Source organism: Amblyomma americanum, chromosome 9 (assembly GCF_052857255.1).
Source record: "Amblyomma americanum isolate KBUSLIRL-KWMA chromosome 9, ASM5285725v1, whole genome shotgun sequence".
NCBI classification, from domain to species: Eukaryota; Metazoa; Arthropoda; class Arachnida; order Ixodida; family Ixodidae; genus Amblyomma; species Amblyomma americanum.
This window is the reverse complement of record NC_135505.1, coordinates 54,731,645-54,746,588: the sequence shown is the minus strand read 5'-3', so window position 1 is coordinate 54,746,588 and position 14,944 is coordinate 54,731,645. Positions and strand designations below refer to the sequence as shown.

Sequence of the window (14,944 nt, the reverse complement as noted above, 5' to 3'; positions counted from 1 at the left end):
AGTGGGAAAAGTTTATCTCGTAGTGCTAACTCCGACATGCACAGAAAGACTGTCATTCACTTACCACTACCATCAAGTTGTATATGCTGTAAACACTATTGGAATTGATACGAAGAGAATATCCTGCCCCAGTGCAGAAAATGAATGAGGCAGCAAGGCAAGCAGCCAGGCAGGCAGACAAAGAGCCAGACAGCCAGGCAGGCAGGCAAACAGCTAGGCAAGGAGGCAAAGAGCCAGGCACGCAGGCAGCCACGCAGCCAGCCAGCCATCCAGGCAGCCAGGCAGGCAAGCAGGCAGGCAGGTATGCAGACAGGAGAAAAAATTTATTTTAACAAATGATTTTGGAGCATGCGGCCCCTGCGTTCCCGAACAACCCCACTGCCCTCAAATGATTGTTTCGAACGTCCACAGCACTGGTGGCCCGGCGTGTGGCGATGGTCTGACTGGCCGCGTCCTTTGACCGCAGCAGGGTGTGCCAGTCCTCCAAGGTCTTTAGATGTTCATGCCCCGCGTAGGAGCATCCACCGGGCAAACCAGGACAGGCGGACCTCTGTAATAACGCAAACATTGCGCGTGCAGGTGATGTGCTTCGGATCACAGCTTACCTAAAATGTCCGCCACAAATGAGTTCTCAAATGATCAGTTTTATAGACAGTGATGATTGTAGGCCTCATTAAAGAAAATTTAGTATATTGAAAAGTTGACGTCGGAAAAACGAAAACAAGCGTAGACTGACATAGACGAGCGCTTCTCCAGTAAAAAAACGCAGTGCTCTACAGTAGTTAGATTCAGTTTTCCACTTCAGGCATAAGTCTCAACAGTCAACAGGCAGCAAGTATACCCCCCTAGGCCAACACAACATTGCTTGATTATTCAGCCGGCCATTCCAAAGTCATAAAGACCTAGACATTCACTTCCTGTCAGAAGGCGGCCATCGCCAAGTCCTTCCCCCATGCAATTAATGAAAGTGTTACATCCCAGTTGAAGAATGTAAAAGTAAGAGGGTACCCTCAGAATATAATCGCAGAAGCTAGTGGAAGGTTGGTAAGGTGGATCAACGCTTTGACGCGAATAAAACCTCTGGAAACAGAGCGTCGAAGTGTTGCCTTCATGCCATACGCGCACAGATTGGCACATGGGCTTAAAATGTAGCTGCGCGTTAAAGCATTCGGATTGCGTTTTTTGCCGCTCTAAAGTCGGAATCAATCTGTTCTCAGGTGCACAGCGGGATGGAAGAAGGAGGCGAAAGGACGGCATGACAGAGAAAAAATGCTGCAGCATTAAACACCAAGCGTCGTTCGTTAAGTGTGCCAGGGGGAGGGGGTTATATTGAAATTGCCGTTATCTCGCGAAGGGTATACACTGTCAAAACCGGACGTTGCGAAACTTGAGGAGAACACCGAAGATTACTCGGGGGAGATTCTCTTGACAATCTCCCTGAACATTGCCGCACGTGCAGCAAAAACGTCAAGAAAAACAAATTCCAGTGCGAATCGCTTTCCGGCAAAACGACCTTCCTATTCAGGCACAGGGATCAACTCACGCGTGTGCTTATGGAAGCCTTCCGTATGCACATCAGTGGAGAGAAGTACATTAGTCAGACAACCGTCCGCTTCTCTGATCCGGAGTATCTGTTCTTGAAATCATTGGGCTTCACGGCGTAACAGGGGGTGTTCAGGACATTATTGTTTTCTTCTGGATTGTTTTTCGTTTATTCGAGCATATGTATAGAACAAACCTTCAGTCGTGAGTATTGCTCGAGGTCTTTGTCTGTCTACTCTTGTCCTCGTTTTCCACGCCAACTTCTTCACTATGATTATCAACCAACTAGACAAAGTATCTGCTCTCCTGGTCTTTTTTGAAACACTTGTACCTGTTTAGCAAGCGTGTTCAAAGTCATATCCTTTTCTCGTCTTCAGCACCTCCTAAACAGATTGAAGGTGGTGCGAATACGTGAGGACGTTTTACAGTGGTGTTCAAAAAAGTGAACGGATACAACTGCATTAAAACAGGCGTAATCATTTTTACCACGTAATAGGACCGGAAAAGTACGATTGATCCCCACAAGCACACTCTGGTGCTAACAGGTAGCTCTGAACTGCCTCTGTGCTTAATATACAAGGGAGTATATCTAACCAAGGCAGTACAGCTATACTGGCGGTATCACAGGCGATAACACAGGGGATACAGGGGATATAACTAACACAAGACTAAGTATATTGAAAATGCGGAAGGAAATGAGATTCAGGTAGTTCATGTGAATGAGTGGCGCACTAACGGTACTATCAGTACAGATGTTGGACACCTCAATTGAAAATAGTGGTGCAGCCTGCGAGTCCTTTTCAGTAAGCGCACGATGCTGGTTTCATAGCAAGTTCAGAGAGCTGCCATCTTGAGGGGCACGATAATATTTTTTGCTTGGAGTAAGCACGCAGATATTTCTACATGTCTAAAGCTTCGAGCACAAATAGTAATCATTAAACCTTTCTAAGGCTGTGTAACCACGAACGCAGTTGTGCCATCAAGTGCTGCGACATTTTGCATGACCTCTGATATTTCGCCGCCTCATCTGATGCGAGCACTATGTAGAATAGTACATAAAACATTTTCTATCGTGAATAAACAGAAAACGCATTAGCAATAATATAATAGAAATTGTTTTTCTTAATAAACTTCGTGTGAAGAACTACGTTCCCGTCACGATAAAGGGCTAGTAGGAGTTTAGCCACTAGCTATAAACGGAGCCAACCTTTGCCACCGACGAGATTTGAGTTGTTTTTAACTCTTGTACTTGTTCCTACATTTCTGTGTCAATAACTGCACAACCATTTGAAGAGAGCGGAGGTTAGGTGCACCGGGTTGACAAAGAGAAAAAGAGAAAAGCGCCCAGACGAGACTGAGGAACGAGAGAAAAGTTCTGTTTGTAAATGTATTCCGTAGTACTGTTGCTTGTTGTCTGAACGTTTTCGCACTTTATCCATGCCAAAGAGTCTATTATTTTTAGCTACAGTGCGACAGAAAATTTTTCGCGAATACATGCGCTCTGCGCACTTTTACTCCAGGGGATGTCGATAGCCGAGGTCGCATTTTGAAATTAGCAACAAAATCGGGTCACATGGCACCGCGGATGAAAGGCGCGTGGCTGTAAATGCATTACATACCAACAAGAACGCAACAAATATTTACGCTATAAACAGTGACACGCGGCTAGTTTGGCTGGTGAGCGAGCAATTGTCAGCAATTTCATTTCAGCTAGTCTTATTTTAGCTCAGCATTTCATTTTAGCTGTTTATAGCTGCCATGCTATTGCATACGGTTGAAGTCAAATAAAGAAAATCGGCGGCGATAAGAGATACACGTAAGAGCGGCAGTTTTTAATGTGATTGCACACCTTGATTAATGCCTGCACTCTCCACATTGCAGGTCCAGTGGGCCATGAGTTTATCTCGAAAGGGCAACATTGACATGCACGAACAGGTCGATATGCACTTACCGTTACCATCAAGCTGTACACTCCGTGAACAGTATTCGAATTCTTACCTGAAAAATGTCTTGCCCCTGTGCAGATTATGCACACTGAGCGAAGACTTCAATTAATCTGTCTTCTTAACAACTACTTCCTAATGTTATGGTTTAAAAACATTTTAGCGAATTAATTGAGCTGGTAAAGGCGTGTAAAATAGCAGACGGATAACAGACATAAATTCAACAATAATATGTTTTAGGTGTACGACATACAGGAGCTCAAGTCAGGGGCAGTAACACTAATGTTTGAGTGAAATACAAGCTTACGGTCCGATCCGAGTCGACGGGCAATCTCGCACAACCGAAGCCGATGTTTTTGAGATTCTTGCCGACCTATACGGCGGCAGGCAGACTTAGCAGCCCGTACCCAAGAAAGGCATCAGCTACATGGTCGTGGTTGTCGCGTTCCAAGGTTTAACAACAGTTTTCTGCGAACTTAAGTTCTGTCCACCTCGACTTCTGCCCTGCAGGATCGTAAGCGAATGTGACTGTGAGGAAGAAATATGTGCATTTGCTTATTTTCGCGCCCACGTCGCACAAGTTTTTATGCAGTTATTTTTCGCCGATTCTGATATGAAAGTTTTTTTTTTCTCAGGTGATTGTTCGTTATTTTGTTTCTCTCTTGAGTAATTATTAAAAATCTAACATAAGCTTGGTACGGCCGCCGGTTTGAAGATGCACTGCTAGGAATTTTTTGCAGCTCCTAAGGGTAACAAAGTTAACACTGCTCACGGACTTTTTGAGACCTCCTCAAGGTAACAAAGTTAAATATTGTGCCGAAGTATTTTTCGGAATTTCCTCTCGAGTATCTTGTGATCTCTATCTGCAATGTTCCCGAGCTGCAAATACCAGGTCGAATTGAGTAATTATTAGCAGTGCTAAGCCCTATGCAGGTAAACTGTATGTTTCGGTCAATCTTTCGTAAAATGACTCTGCAGAGATTCTTTTCTTTTATCTCTACCTCAGGGCAGTTTGCATATATGTCGTATATATATATATATATATATATATATATATATGATTATAAGGTGTATCAGTCCTTCTTTCTCGTGCGTGTTGCAACTGCGCTCCAGTCCTCAGTATGATGTACCATTTAGCAAGCCACAGCGTGTAAAGCGCACTTGAGGGCAGATTCGAAGTTTGCTATACTGCATGCTGTTTGGCCAGTTGGACAGGTGACGACGACTGAAGCAAGAGAGGGCGATTTCCCTGAATTGTACGTCTGCCGCTCTTATTTTAAAATCTCCATTTAGCAAGCTTAAAAGCTCCGCGCAGGCTCTGTACGTTACATCCTATGTCTTTTAAAAGATGTTAAGCCGCGTTTTCTCCGGCATAAGACCACCGAGCTCATTCGGGATTGCGCTATTTTATTTCGTATTCTGACTCCTTTAACTGCACTAAAATTCTGCTTTTGCAAAGATATTAGGTTATTAACGCGACTCCCGTTAAGCACCCGTTCATGGGTTCCCCGTCGCAGAAGGTTGGTCGGGGTAAACTGAGACATTGGGCAAAATGAGACACGTCTCATCTAGCCACATCTTTCGTAAATTTTTATAAATTTAAGTAGGTTTCTAAACCAACAATAAATGCCGCTGAGTGTTCAATAAACGCGTGTAAAAAATGGCGTTATTCTTGTTTTGTCCACTTCCAAAAAAAATTCTGTATCGACTTTCATGGAGGTGGTTGTTCCGCCAAAAAGGTGCAAAATTCTGAAGCCCCGTTTCTTTGCACCTGTGCAGGAGCGTAGCCGTGAACTATTGCAACAAGGTACGTATTTGTGTTTTTACTGAATCTTCTTGGCTAGCTGTGAAAGCAATTACAGTTCCCTATGTGGTATTCTTTATGACTATGAAATTGATTCTGTAGAAACCTATGGAATGAGCAAAACTCGACAGTTCGTCGATCGGGTTAAGAATTACAGTCTCTCCTCGCGCTAAGTGCATTCTTAGCTCTGGTTTTTTCGGTCGTTTTCTAGAATGGCCCGCACATTCAAAAGAAACCCGACGAGGGCGGCGTGCAGCGACGCCAATATGAAGAAGGCTCTCGAAAGCGTGCGCTAGCGAAAACGTTCTATTCGGGATGCAGAGAAAGCCTTCTCTGTGCATAAGGATGCCGTTCAAAACGAGCAAAATGACTGAAAACGCATGGTTCTTACGTGATTTGCAAGAAGCAGCTTGGATGAAACAGACAAATTTCTTCCTCGAAGTAAGAATAAATTCTCGTAGGGCAGATTTTTTGTGTGGAGAAATGCCTCTTTGGAATGACGTGCAGGGATGTTGGGGAACTCTTTTATGACTTCTATGAAGCAAACAAAATGTCTCATCTATTTAACACAGACCGCAAGATCGCAGCAAAAGATTTCCCCACCTCCTACTTTGGCCGTAATCATGCGGAGTTATCGACTCGAAAACCGGAAAGACTTTCAATGCTCTGAGTCCAGGCACATTCAAGGTCTCCAGTGAGGGAGTAATTTGACCATTTGGAAATAATTTTTTCCAAAGAACAGCGCAGGCCATCTCAAATTTTCAATGCGGACGAGACTGGCGTTAAAAATGTGCACAGGCCGTCAAAGATAATCCCAACTAAAGGTGTTGAATTGTATTGGGTTTTGTTGCGCATAAGCAACTCAGGCTATCATGCGCCAAAGACATGGTATAATTTCAAATATTGGGTGTCCTCAGCGACAGCCCTTGTCCGGACATGGACTCCAAGGAGCCATACAAATCAAATGTAGACCTCAGCCTTCTTCTCAGGCCTGAGAAAATGAATGAGGTGCAACACAAAATGCGTCAACTCACATGGTAAGAGTTTTTAGAAATAATGCGTCGGTGATATTACATTTTGGTTAACATTGCCGCTTCTTTCCGAAAACTAAAAACAGACAAAATAACTACAAGTACTTTACCTCCTAAATTATATTTTCGTGGAAGAGAATGCGTTTATTGTAAAATAGTGTAAAATATTTTTTCTTTAGCCGTTCGACTTCTGTGCACGAGAATAAGATGTGATTTACTGTGAGCTCATCTCCACATTTCTCACACAAAGGTTTGTTTTCTTTTGTCAGTAGAAAGTTATGTGTTAGGTATCAGTGCCCGAGGCGCAGGCAGCAAACAATTACCTCTATCAAACGTTCCTGATTGCTGCATGATCTCCATTCTCTCAGAATAGGTTTCACTAAATGCAGTTTTTTTAATTTCTTCTCTCTTCCATGTAAACTGTCATTTTTCTTTAAGTATATTTTTCACTAACATTATCGATCCGCCTAGAGTATATTTACAGTCGTAACTTTCCTTAAAGCCAGCTAGCTTGAGCAGCGCACACGTCAGCTCTCTCGTTTCTGCTGGTTCCAAGATAACTTGATATCCATCAGAGCCTAATTATATCTCCTTCACTTTCAGCAGTTGCGTTATATATCCCAGTCAAAACGCACTACAGGATTCTAAGACAGAAAATTTCTGTAGTCTGTTGTCTTGTCGTATTTTGGGCATGTCTTGTGTAGTCTGTCTTGTCTTCTGTCGTCTGTCTTGTCTTTTGTAGTCCTGTGTTCTGTAGTCTGTCTTGTCTTTTATAGTCTGTCTTCTGTAGTTTGTCCTCTCTTTTGTAGTCTGTCTTGACTTCTGTAGTCTGTCTTGTCTTCTGTAATTTGCCTTGTCTTCTGTAGTGTGTCTTGTGTAGTGCTCGCACACTGTGTAACAGTCGTTACTGTCACCTGTCAATTAACACAGGATTTGTGTTCTGGAGCAGGCTATGCACAAAAATGCACAGCTTGTTAATGGTCGCCTGTCAATTAACACAAGCTTTGTGCATTCCAGAGTAATTTGTGCACAAAACCACTAGAATTGAAATGAAAATGATCAATATTTATTTACTGTTTCGTGCTTTTTTTTTGAGCTTGCGGATGCATGCTGTCCAGCGTTGTCCTGGCCGCAGGTTCCTAGATATATCGCCCATGAGCCAAGAAAAATGGTTTTTGTCTTGGCTGAAAAAAACAAAAAATAGAGATCACCGCAGCTACCTGCGCAAAAAAAATGTGAAAGCGTTGATGCTTTCTCGACACTGGTCGCCTTTCAAAATTGGCGCCATGGTTGTTTTCTCGTTGACTTGATTGGTTATCAATTAACTCTTATTTTACCCTCATTTCATCCCAGCAACGATTTCGAGTTTTCAAATTTCCCTCCACGGATCGTTCCTGCCCACTCACTGAATACCCGCCCAGTCTAATCACGCGATCATTGCCTTTCGCTTCTCAATAATTACCTAATTGCATCTAATTTATCATTCTTTTTCCTATCTCCAGGTTAAGTATAGGACACTTATCACTGGTCACGTGATTGCTCATTTCGAGTTTTCAAACTTGGCGCCAAACTTTGGCTTTGTCCATACTTCCAGATTTTCAAACTTGGCACTACGCTGTAGCTCCACCTACTTACAGCGTTTTCAAATTTCGCGGCACTTTTTCTCTGGCCCAGCCACTTTTTGGACATTTTTGGCTGTAAATAATTATCCGATTATGAAATTTTCTTTTCGAGCAGCATCCTCACATCATCCTCTGCCAATTACACAACCAATACTATGAAGCTATCTCTTCTGAGTTGCCCAAAACTGCTGCGGACACGATCCCCGGCAACATAGCCTAGTAAACTTCTCACTTTATTCAAAATGTTGTAATACTGAACAAGGCTTATGACTGGCCGAGTGGTACTGACTCACCCTAAAACCAGCCAGAACACACAAGAAGACATGAGCTCAAGAGGCGGGACTAACAAAAATTTAATTGAAGATTTTGATTATTTGATTTGTGAGGGTTTAACGTCCCAAAGCGACTCAGGCTATGAGGGACGCCGTAGTGGAGGGCTCCAGAAATTTCGAACACCTGGGGTTCATTAGCGTGCACTGACAACGCACAGTACACGGGCCTCTAAAATTTCGCCTCGATTGAAATTTGACTGGTGCGGCCAGGATCGAACCTGCGTCTTTTGGGCCAGCAGCCGAGCGCCATAACCACTGAGCCACTGCGGCGGCATCATTGAAGGAAAGCCGCAAAAGGAGACCCGCGAAGAGATACAAGCGCACAATAACCCAAAGCAGTGAAAGGGCGAAGTGCAATCAAAGGTCACTGGCATACTAATGAATCATGTAAAAAAGCAAATTCCTTACGGTGAAGGTTTTCCGATGGCTTAGCCACACGTGTCCTTAGCCTTACGGATGTAGTAAGCCTCAACTATCTACCGACAGATTTATCCCTTCCATAAACCACTGATGTGTCGTGGAAATTAGGCGTGCAAAGAGACATGACATCCTCAGATTTGCATTCACAAGATTGAGCATACAGTGCCAGATTAGAATTTGCCTTCCCCCTATAGAGTGAATGTGCTCAGTCAAGTGCAAATTCAAATATCTGCCTGTCTGCTCATATTAGTTGCAGCCATAAGGCAGTGGAACGCAATAAACTCCATTACTTTTGCAAGTGGTGAACCTTTTTTGTGACACTGTCCATTGTGGACAAGTACCCAGTTTTATCAAGCCTTTTTAATGGCGGCGCAAAGGCCTCCTGTCTTGCACTTCGCCGTTAAGACAACAGCAGGATTACGCTTTCCCGCGACTTTCTTGAGACTGTGAAATACTGTGGAAGTAAGGTGTATCAGCATCATCGGAGTATGTGCTATTTACCCTCGAGCGAGTGAAAACATACTATGACAGGTTGTTGAGATGGGCAAGTGGGAACCCAGCTGCTTGGAAACCTGCTACAAGAATGCGTCCTCAGCAGTGATGGCATGACTTATCTAAAGCTGATGCCATGCACACGATTGCACACCCATCAAGTGTTTCCATCTTTACTGACCTTAACCAGCGACAAATACACCTCTTCACTATCCTTCCCCAACAACGAGTGGTCCAACTCGTAGCTAAAAAGAGCCTTCCCCGATCTTTAGCTGTAGCCCCGACAAACATATTCGTCCACAAAGCGCAAGTCTGCATCAAGAAACTGCTATTGGTTCTGCTTAGACAATTCTGATGTAAAAGACAGGCCTTGACCGCATGCCTTAGACTCCTAAAACATCTTGTGCCAACTTATCTGAGCCTTCTATGTCCAGGAAAATTACAGTCATGAACACAACGAAATGCTACTATGCCAAGGTCTTCCAAACAGGGCTCTAATGCCTTATTGACTTTAGACAAAAAAATGTTGCTGAGCAAAGGTACGACCTGCGTGTAAATACCACCCTGCCAACTGACAAATGCGGATTTGAAGTAAAAGGACAACAGCCCCAAGAAGCCAGCAACCGAAATCACGCAATCATCTATAAAAGCATGTTCATTGTTCACCCTGATGCAGTTTGCACATACCTCAGAGGTCTATCATGTGACAATGAATAGTGCAGGCCCTCCATGTCGATACTCACTGCAGAGCACCTGCCCAGGTTGCTGTCCACAAGAAACTAGAACTCCACAGAACTCCACTTTTGTGAGTTGGCAAGGCGGTATTTACATCATAAATCAGGCATATGCAGAGGGTCCCAGGTTGCACTGTTCCTCCGCGACATTCTTCTGTCCAGAGTCGATACCGCACCAAAGCCCTGTTTGGAAGGCCTCGGCATAGTAGCATTTCGTTATGTTGATAGCTACCTATTTTGTTTGCACAAGGAGGGCGCAGATAAGTTGGCACAAGACGTTTTAGAAATCTTTAGGCATGTGGTCAAAGCCTATCTTTTAGGTCTGAATTCCACTAAGCATAACCGTTTGTGGTTTCTTGACTTAGACCTGCGCTTTGCGGACGACCACATATGTTGGCGCCAAAGGCCAATATCAGGAAGCCTCTTAGCTACGAGTTGAACCACTCGAGGCTGGTGAAGGACAGGTTGACAATCACATGCATCACGACTGCTTTATGGAAGTCATGCCATCACAGTGTTTAGAATGGATTCTCGGAGCAGGTTTCCAAGCCAATGGCACCTGGGTTCCCACTTGCCCATCTTGCGCACCTGTCAGAGTGTGTTTTTACTCTCTCGAGGGAACACCGTTCACATGATGCTGATGTAGTTGAGCAGCACAAAAAGACGGGCTCTATACCTTACCTCCACGCCATTTCGCACCATCCCAAGAAAGTTGCACCAAAGTATGATGTTGCTGTTGTCTTGACCGCTAAAAGTAAGGTAGGAGCCCTTTGCTTCTTCGTTCAAACTAGGCTTGATACAACTACGGGTAATCGTCCGCTATGCACAGTGGCAGATAAAAAATGTTCACCACTTGCAAAAGTAAACCGGTTTTTTGCATTCCACTGCCTCGTAGCTTAAACTACTATGGGCAGACAAGCAGATATCTGAATGTGCGCCTGGCTGAGAGCACTTTCACTGTATAGAGAGGAAGGCGAATTTTCACCTGACACTGCACGTTCAATCTCGTGAATGCCATCGGAGGACGACCTTTCTCTTTGCACGCCTGATTTCTGCGGCACATCAGTGGTTTAGGGAAGTGATAAATCTGTCCTGATATAGTTGAGGCTTACTACATCAGTAAGGCTAAAAACAAGTGCCTGGCTAAACCGTCCGTGAACCTTCACTATAAGGAATTAGTTTTTTAGATGGTTTACTAGTACGTCAGTGCCTTTCGGTTATTTTTTGCCCTCTCACTGCTTTGGGGTCTTGTGTGCTTGAATCTCTTTGCAGGTCTTCTTTTGCCACTTTCCTTCAATAAAATTTCAGTTGTTAGATCAGCCTCATCTTGTGCTCATCTCTTCTCCTGTTTTGTGTCTTCCGGCTGGTTTTAAGATGTAATACTGCATGCCGAAAGAAAGCCATCTTAGAGTTAAGTGCACTTTTAATGCATGTTCATTTATTACAAAAAATAGTGCTTACTTCAATAATTTATGCATGAAGTATATGACACTGCATCAAAATAAAAAAGGACTAAGCCTCTAACCCTCATTGCCAAACTGCAGTTACAGCAAACAAAAGGACACCATAAACCTGCCCCACATGCAAAAGCTTGCACTACAGGCCAATGCAGAAATAAGATCAGATTACTTCCCAAACTGCATGACACTGCCACGCAAAGTAAAGATTGTGACAGGCAATAAAGGAGCAACAAAAAAGCAAACTGTATGTAGCAGCCAATCTCATGCAGACAAGGTACAAGGTCAGGCCAACATAGACGTGGAAGAAATTTGAAAAAAAGCCACAACAAGCATATAATTTTTAAGGTTTTCACAGCCCTTTAAATGGCAAATACTTTCCTGAAAAAACATAACAGAAGCGGCAATTTTTTTTCGGCAATCAATTTTTTTCATGTACTTCATTATTCTTGAAGCATGGGCGGGCATAGAGTAGTCAGATTAGTGCATGCGTTCCTAAGCAATGCCATGCCAAAAACTGTACTTACAGAAAAAGCTTGCCTTACTGAGTGAATACCACTGGCCATCCACTAATTTCCCAGCCTGCTCCAGGTCCCTGGCAAAAATCACACGCAACTTGGTGGCTTGCACAACTTCCATGCTACTCTTGGTCTTTAGCTGGAAAAAAATTGAGAGATCAGTGAGATATAAAATTTTACATGCATTGCTTTGTTTCAATGACCGACTAAGAAAGAAACAGCGGTTTCTGTGAGCGCAACTATTTTTTCACACAAGCTTTCTACAGTAAACCATGTTTATCGCGACCTAATTCACACTGACTTGCTGCACGGCCCCAGCACTACTGTGTATAGCTCTATGGTTTCAAATGCTTGTTAGCTCTGAGCCCTTGGGCTTGCACTCGTTAATGCAGAAAACCTCGGAAAGGGCAACCACAGCTTCGAGCTTTAAGCCATCGGTATTCAGAAGCTCAGTGGTCTGTGGGAGAACTTTTGGCTGTGTGACACAGTAGCAAATGCTTCTCCAGCTACTTTCACTCTATTGCAAAAAACTCGCACAGCAGAGACCTGTCCTCCATTTTGCATTGCAGAAACAATCACTGAAATTCAAAGCACGCATACTAAATGCACACCTACCTTCCAACACAGCTTCATAATAATGGGTATAATTATTGGAATGAAATACCAGTCAGTACATGTAGTTTTCAGTTTATCCAAAAATTATAAGCAACCGAAAAACAATAAACATTAAAAGAGAAATAAAATAACCAGAATTGTTTAAAAAATCTGTCAGAAGAATTATGTGACATCCACTACACTCCAGCAGTTCTTCGCCATGTGCACCTTCAAACCACACTTTCTTACAGGCACATTTGCACAGAAATTGGGTTGAACCTGATCTTTAAGAATCTTTTTTGGTGCAACAGTAGGAAGAAACCAGGTTTTACCCAATAACCTTACACATTGCATCACAAGCCCAGATGGTGCACTTGAGTCGCCTCTTATGCTTATGCAAGAAACAGGAACAGAGATATCTTGACTAAATCAAAAAAAGAGGAAATGCAGTGCATGAGTAATGCAGAGAAGATATAAGCAATACCGCACTAAAACACTGGGAGGATTCCAAGAGTAGGTGAATGCATGAATGGGTGGCAATCAGGTGGCTAAATGAGATTAGAAAATTTGAGGAAAAAGGGTGGTAGCATGTGGCACAGGAGACAGTTACCTAAAATGAACTAGAGAACCATTGTTCTGCACTAATTTTAACAGCACATTCACACGACAGACAAAATCACTAACACCAGGAACAGACTGAGCATCATGCAACACAATGTCAATCACCATTGCAAATGGCACCAGCACTGCAGACTGCACATGAGGAAAAGTAGACATATTTTTGCTCTCAACTTTGAGCAGCAGTCAGCTGCGCTTTTAGGAGCAAAGCTCTAAAGTACGGCAACATTGGCACTTTGTTTTACTGACATGAGGGTGCTTGTGAGCGTGCAAGTCCTATGTTTGTTTTGCACCAAATGTGTTAATTGCGAGGTATGTTTAACTAAAGAGGGGCATCTAACATGGGCATCAGCTCTTCATTACATCCCTTCTATATCCCTCCCTTATATCACGGTTCAAGTGTCCACCAAAATGTGAGACAGTTACTGTTACATTTCCTTGAATTTTCCTTCAACTAATTTTAAAGTTCCCAAGTATACAGCTTTAAGAAGGTAGAGGTGCAAACCGTGCAGTATAACCATATGCTATGGCAATAAACGAGCAATAAATCTGTGCTGACAGCAGCTTGCCCAGTGCATTGCAAGGATGCTATACCATACAAGGATTGGTGTCATCGTGCAATGTTACATTACTGACTGACAGTTTGGTCTCTGTGTCAGAAATACTGCTAAACCATCATTGTAGAGCACAATGTTTTTAAAGGGATAAACGAACATATAGGTCCTTTTCGAGGACACATATGCATACCAGGCAACAGGTGTGCAATGTCAAAGCACGTTTATGTTAACAGCAGCTGCGTTAAGAGCTACATCAGCGACTATATTTTGTACAAGCCTACAGTTCCGGTAATTATAAGCTGAGGTACTGCTGTGAAGTGCATGTAGAGTTTCATGCATTTCTAAACCTAGCTGCAAGCCTATATTGAAAATATTTTTCTAAATAGGCAGCTAAGATATGCATCACTGAAAAAGAATAACTACCATGAACGGATCAGGAGGGATGACACAGCCGAAGGCAGGAAGCACGCATGACCCAATAGATGCTGGCCGCTGGCAACTGCAAATAAATACATCCAGAGCAACAGCTGTCAGTGGCTGTAGCCATGTCATGAATGGCAAGAGAGGAAATCGTCTACTGCTTTAAAAACTAAACTTAGACGTAATATAAGTAAATAAAAAACCAATGAGCTAGCCCATGACAAAACAAATGAACAGATTTTATGTAATGCACCCATATACATTCTTTGAGAAGAGTCACAATGACTGTTATAACCACACTGAAAGATGAGCTGGCTGAAATACCGCACACCAATTTGAATATAGGATGTGCAGGTTTTCATTAATTCCTATCATGGTGCCTTGCACCAACGTCTAGGTATTAAATTGAAACTTGCAACCAGTCTGCCTTGGTTAAATGAGAAGAGAGAATGGAAAAAAGCATGCCTTCACTTGCAAGAAGCTTGATATCTCACAGCACAGCTTGGCATCATAGAAAAATTGCTAGCGCATTTAACAAATCTGCATACAATTAAAAGCTGCACAAATTTGTCGACTGGTAGTGCAAGTAAAGGCAAGAGAAACAAAAAAATACCAAAGAACACTCGTGAGTGCAGCTAAGGGAGGTCTGTGGGTAGGAGCCCGTGCCTGGGAAGAGTTCCGAGCTCGGAGAATCACCGGCACCACAGCTGATGGCACACAACCAAGAAAAAAATAACAAAGCGAGAATAAGTAACAAAAAAACCTTCGACAATGGCGAACGACTTGAATGCGGGCCACAAAAGCGAGGGATATAGCAAAAAGGTAGAAATCCTAAATAATTGTGCAGTTGCATATCCGAC

The 14,944-nt window shown here is 43.1% G+C and overlaps 1 long non-coding RNA gene across 1 annotated transcript; it reads right to left on the bottom strand.

Annotated features, from left to right (window-relative positions):
• Nucleotides 1-7,433: 7,433 nt before the first annotated feature.
• Nucleotides 7,434-14,173, bottom strand: LOC144104864 (uncharacterized). The gene is made up of 3 exons (XR_013308640.1): nt 14,088-14,173; nt 11,905-12,034; nt 7,434-7,504 (listed from the first exon to the last, which is right to left on the bottom strand). It is a non-coding gene; the product is annotated as an uncharacterized LOC144104864 (long non-coding RNA).
• Between the last annotated feature and the right edge of the window lie 771 nt (nt 14,174-14,944).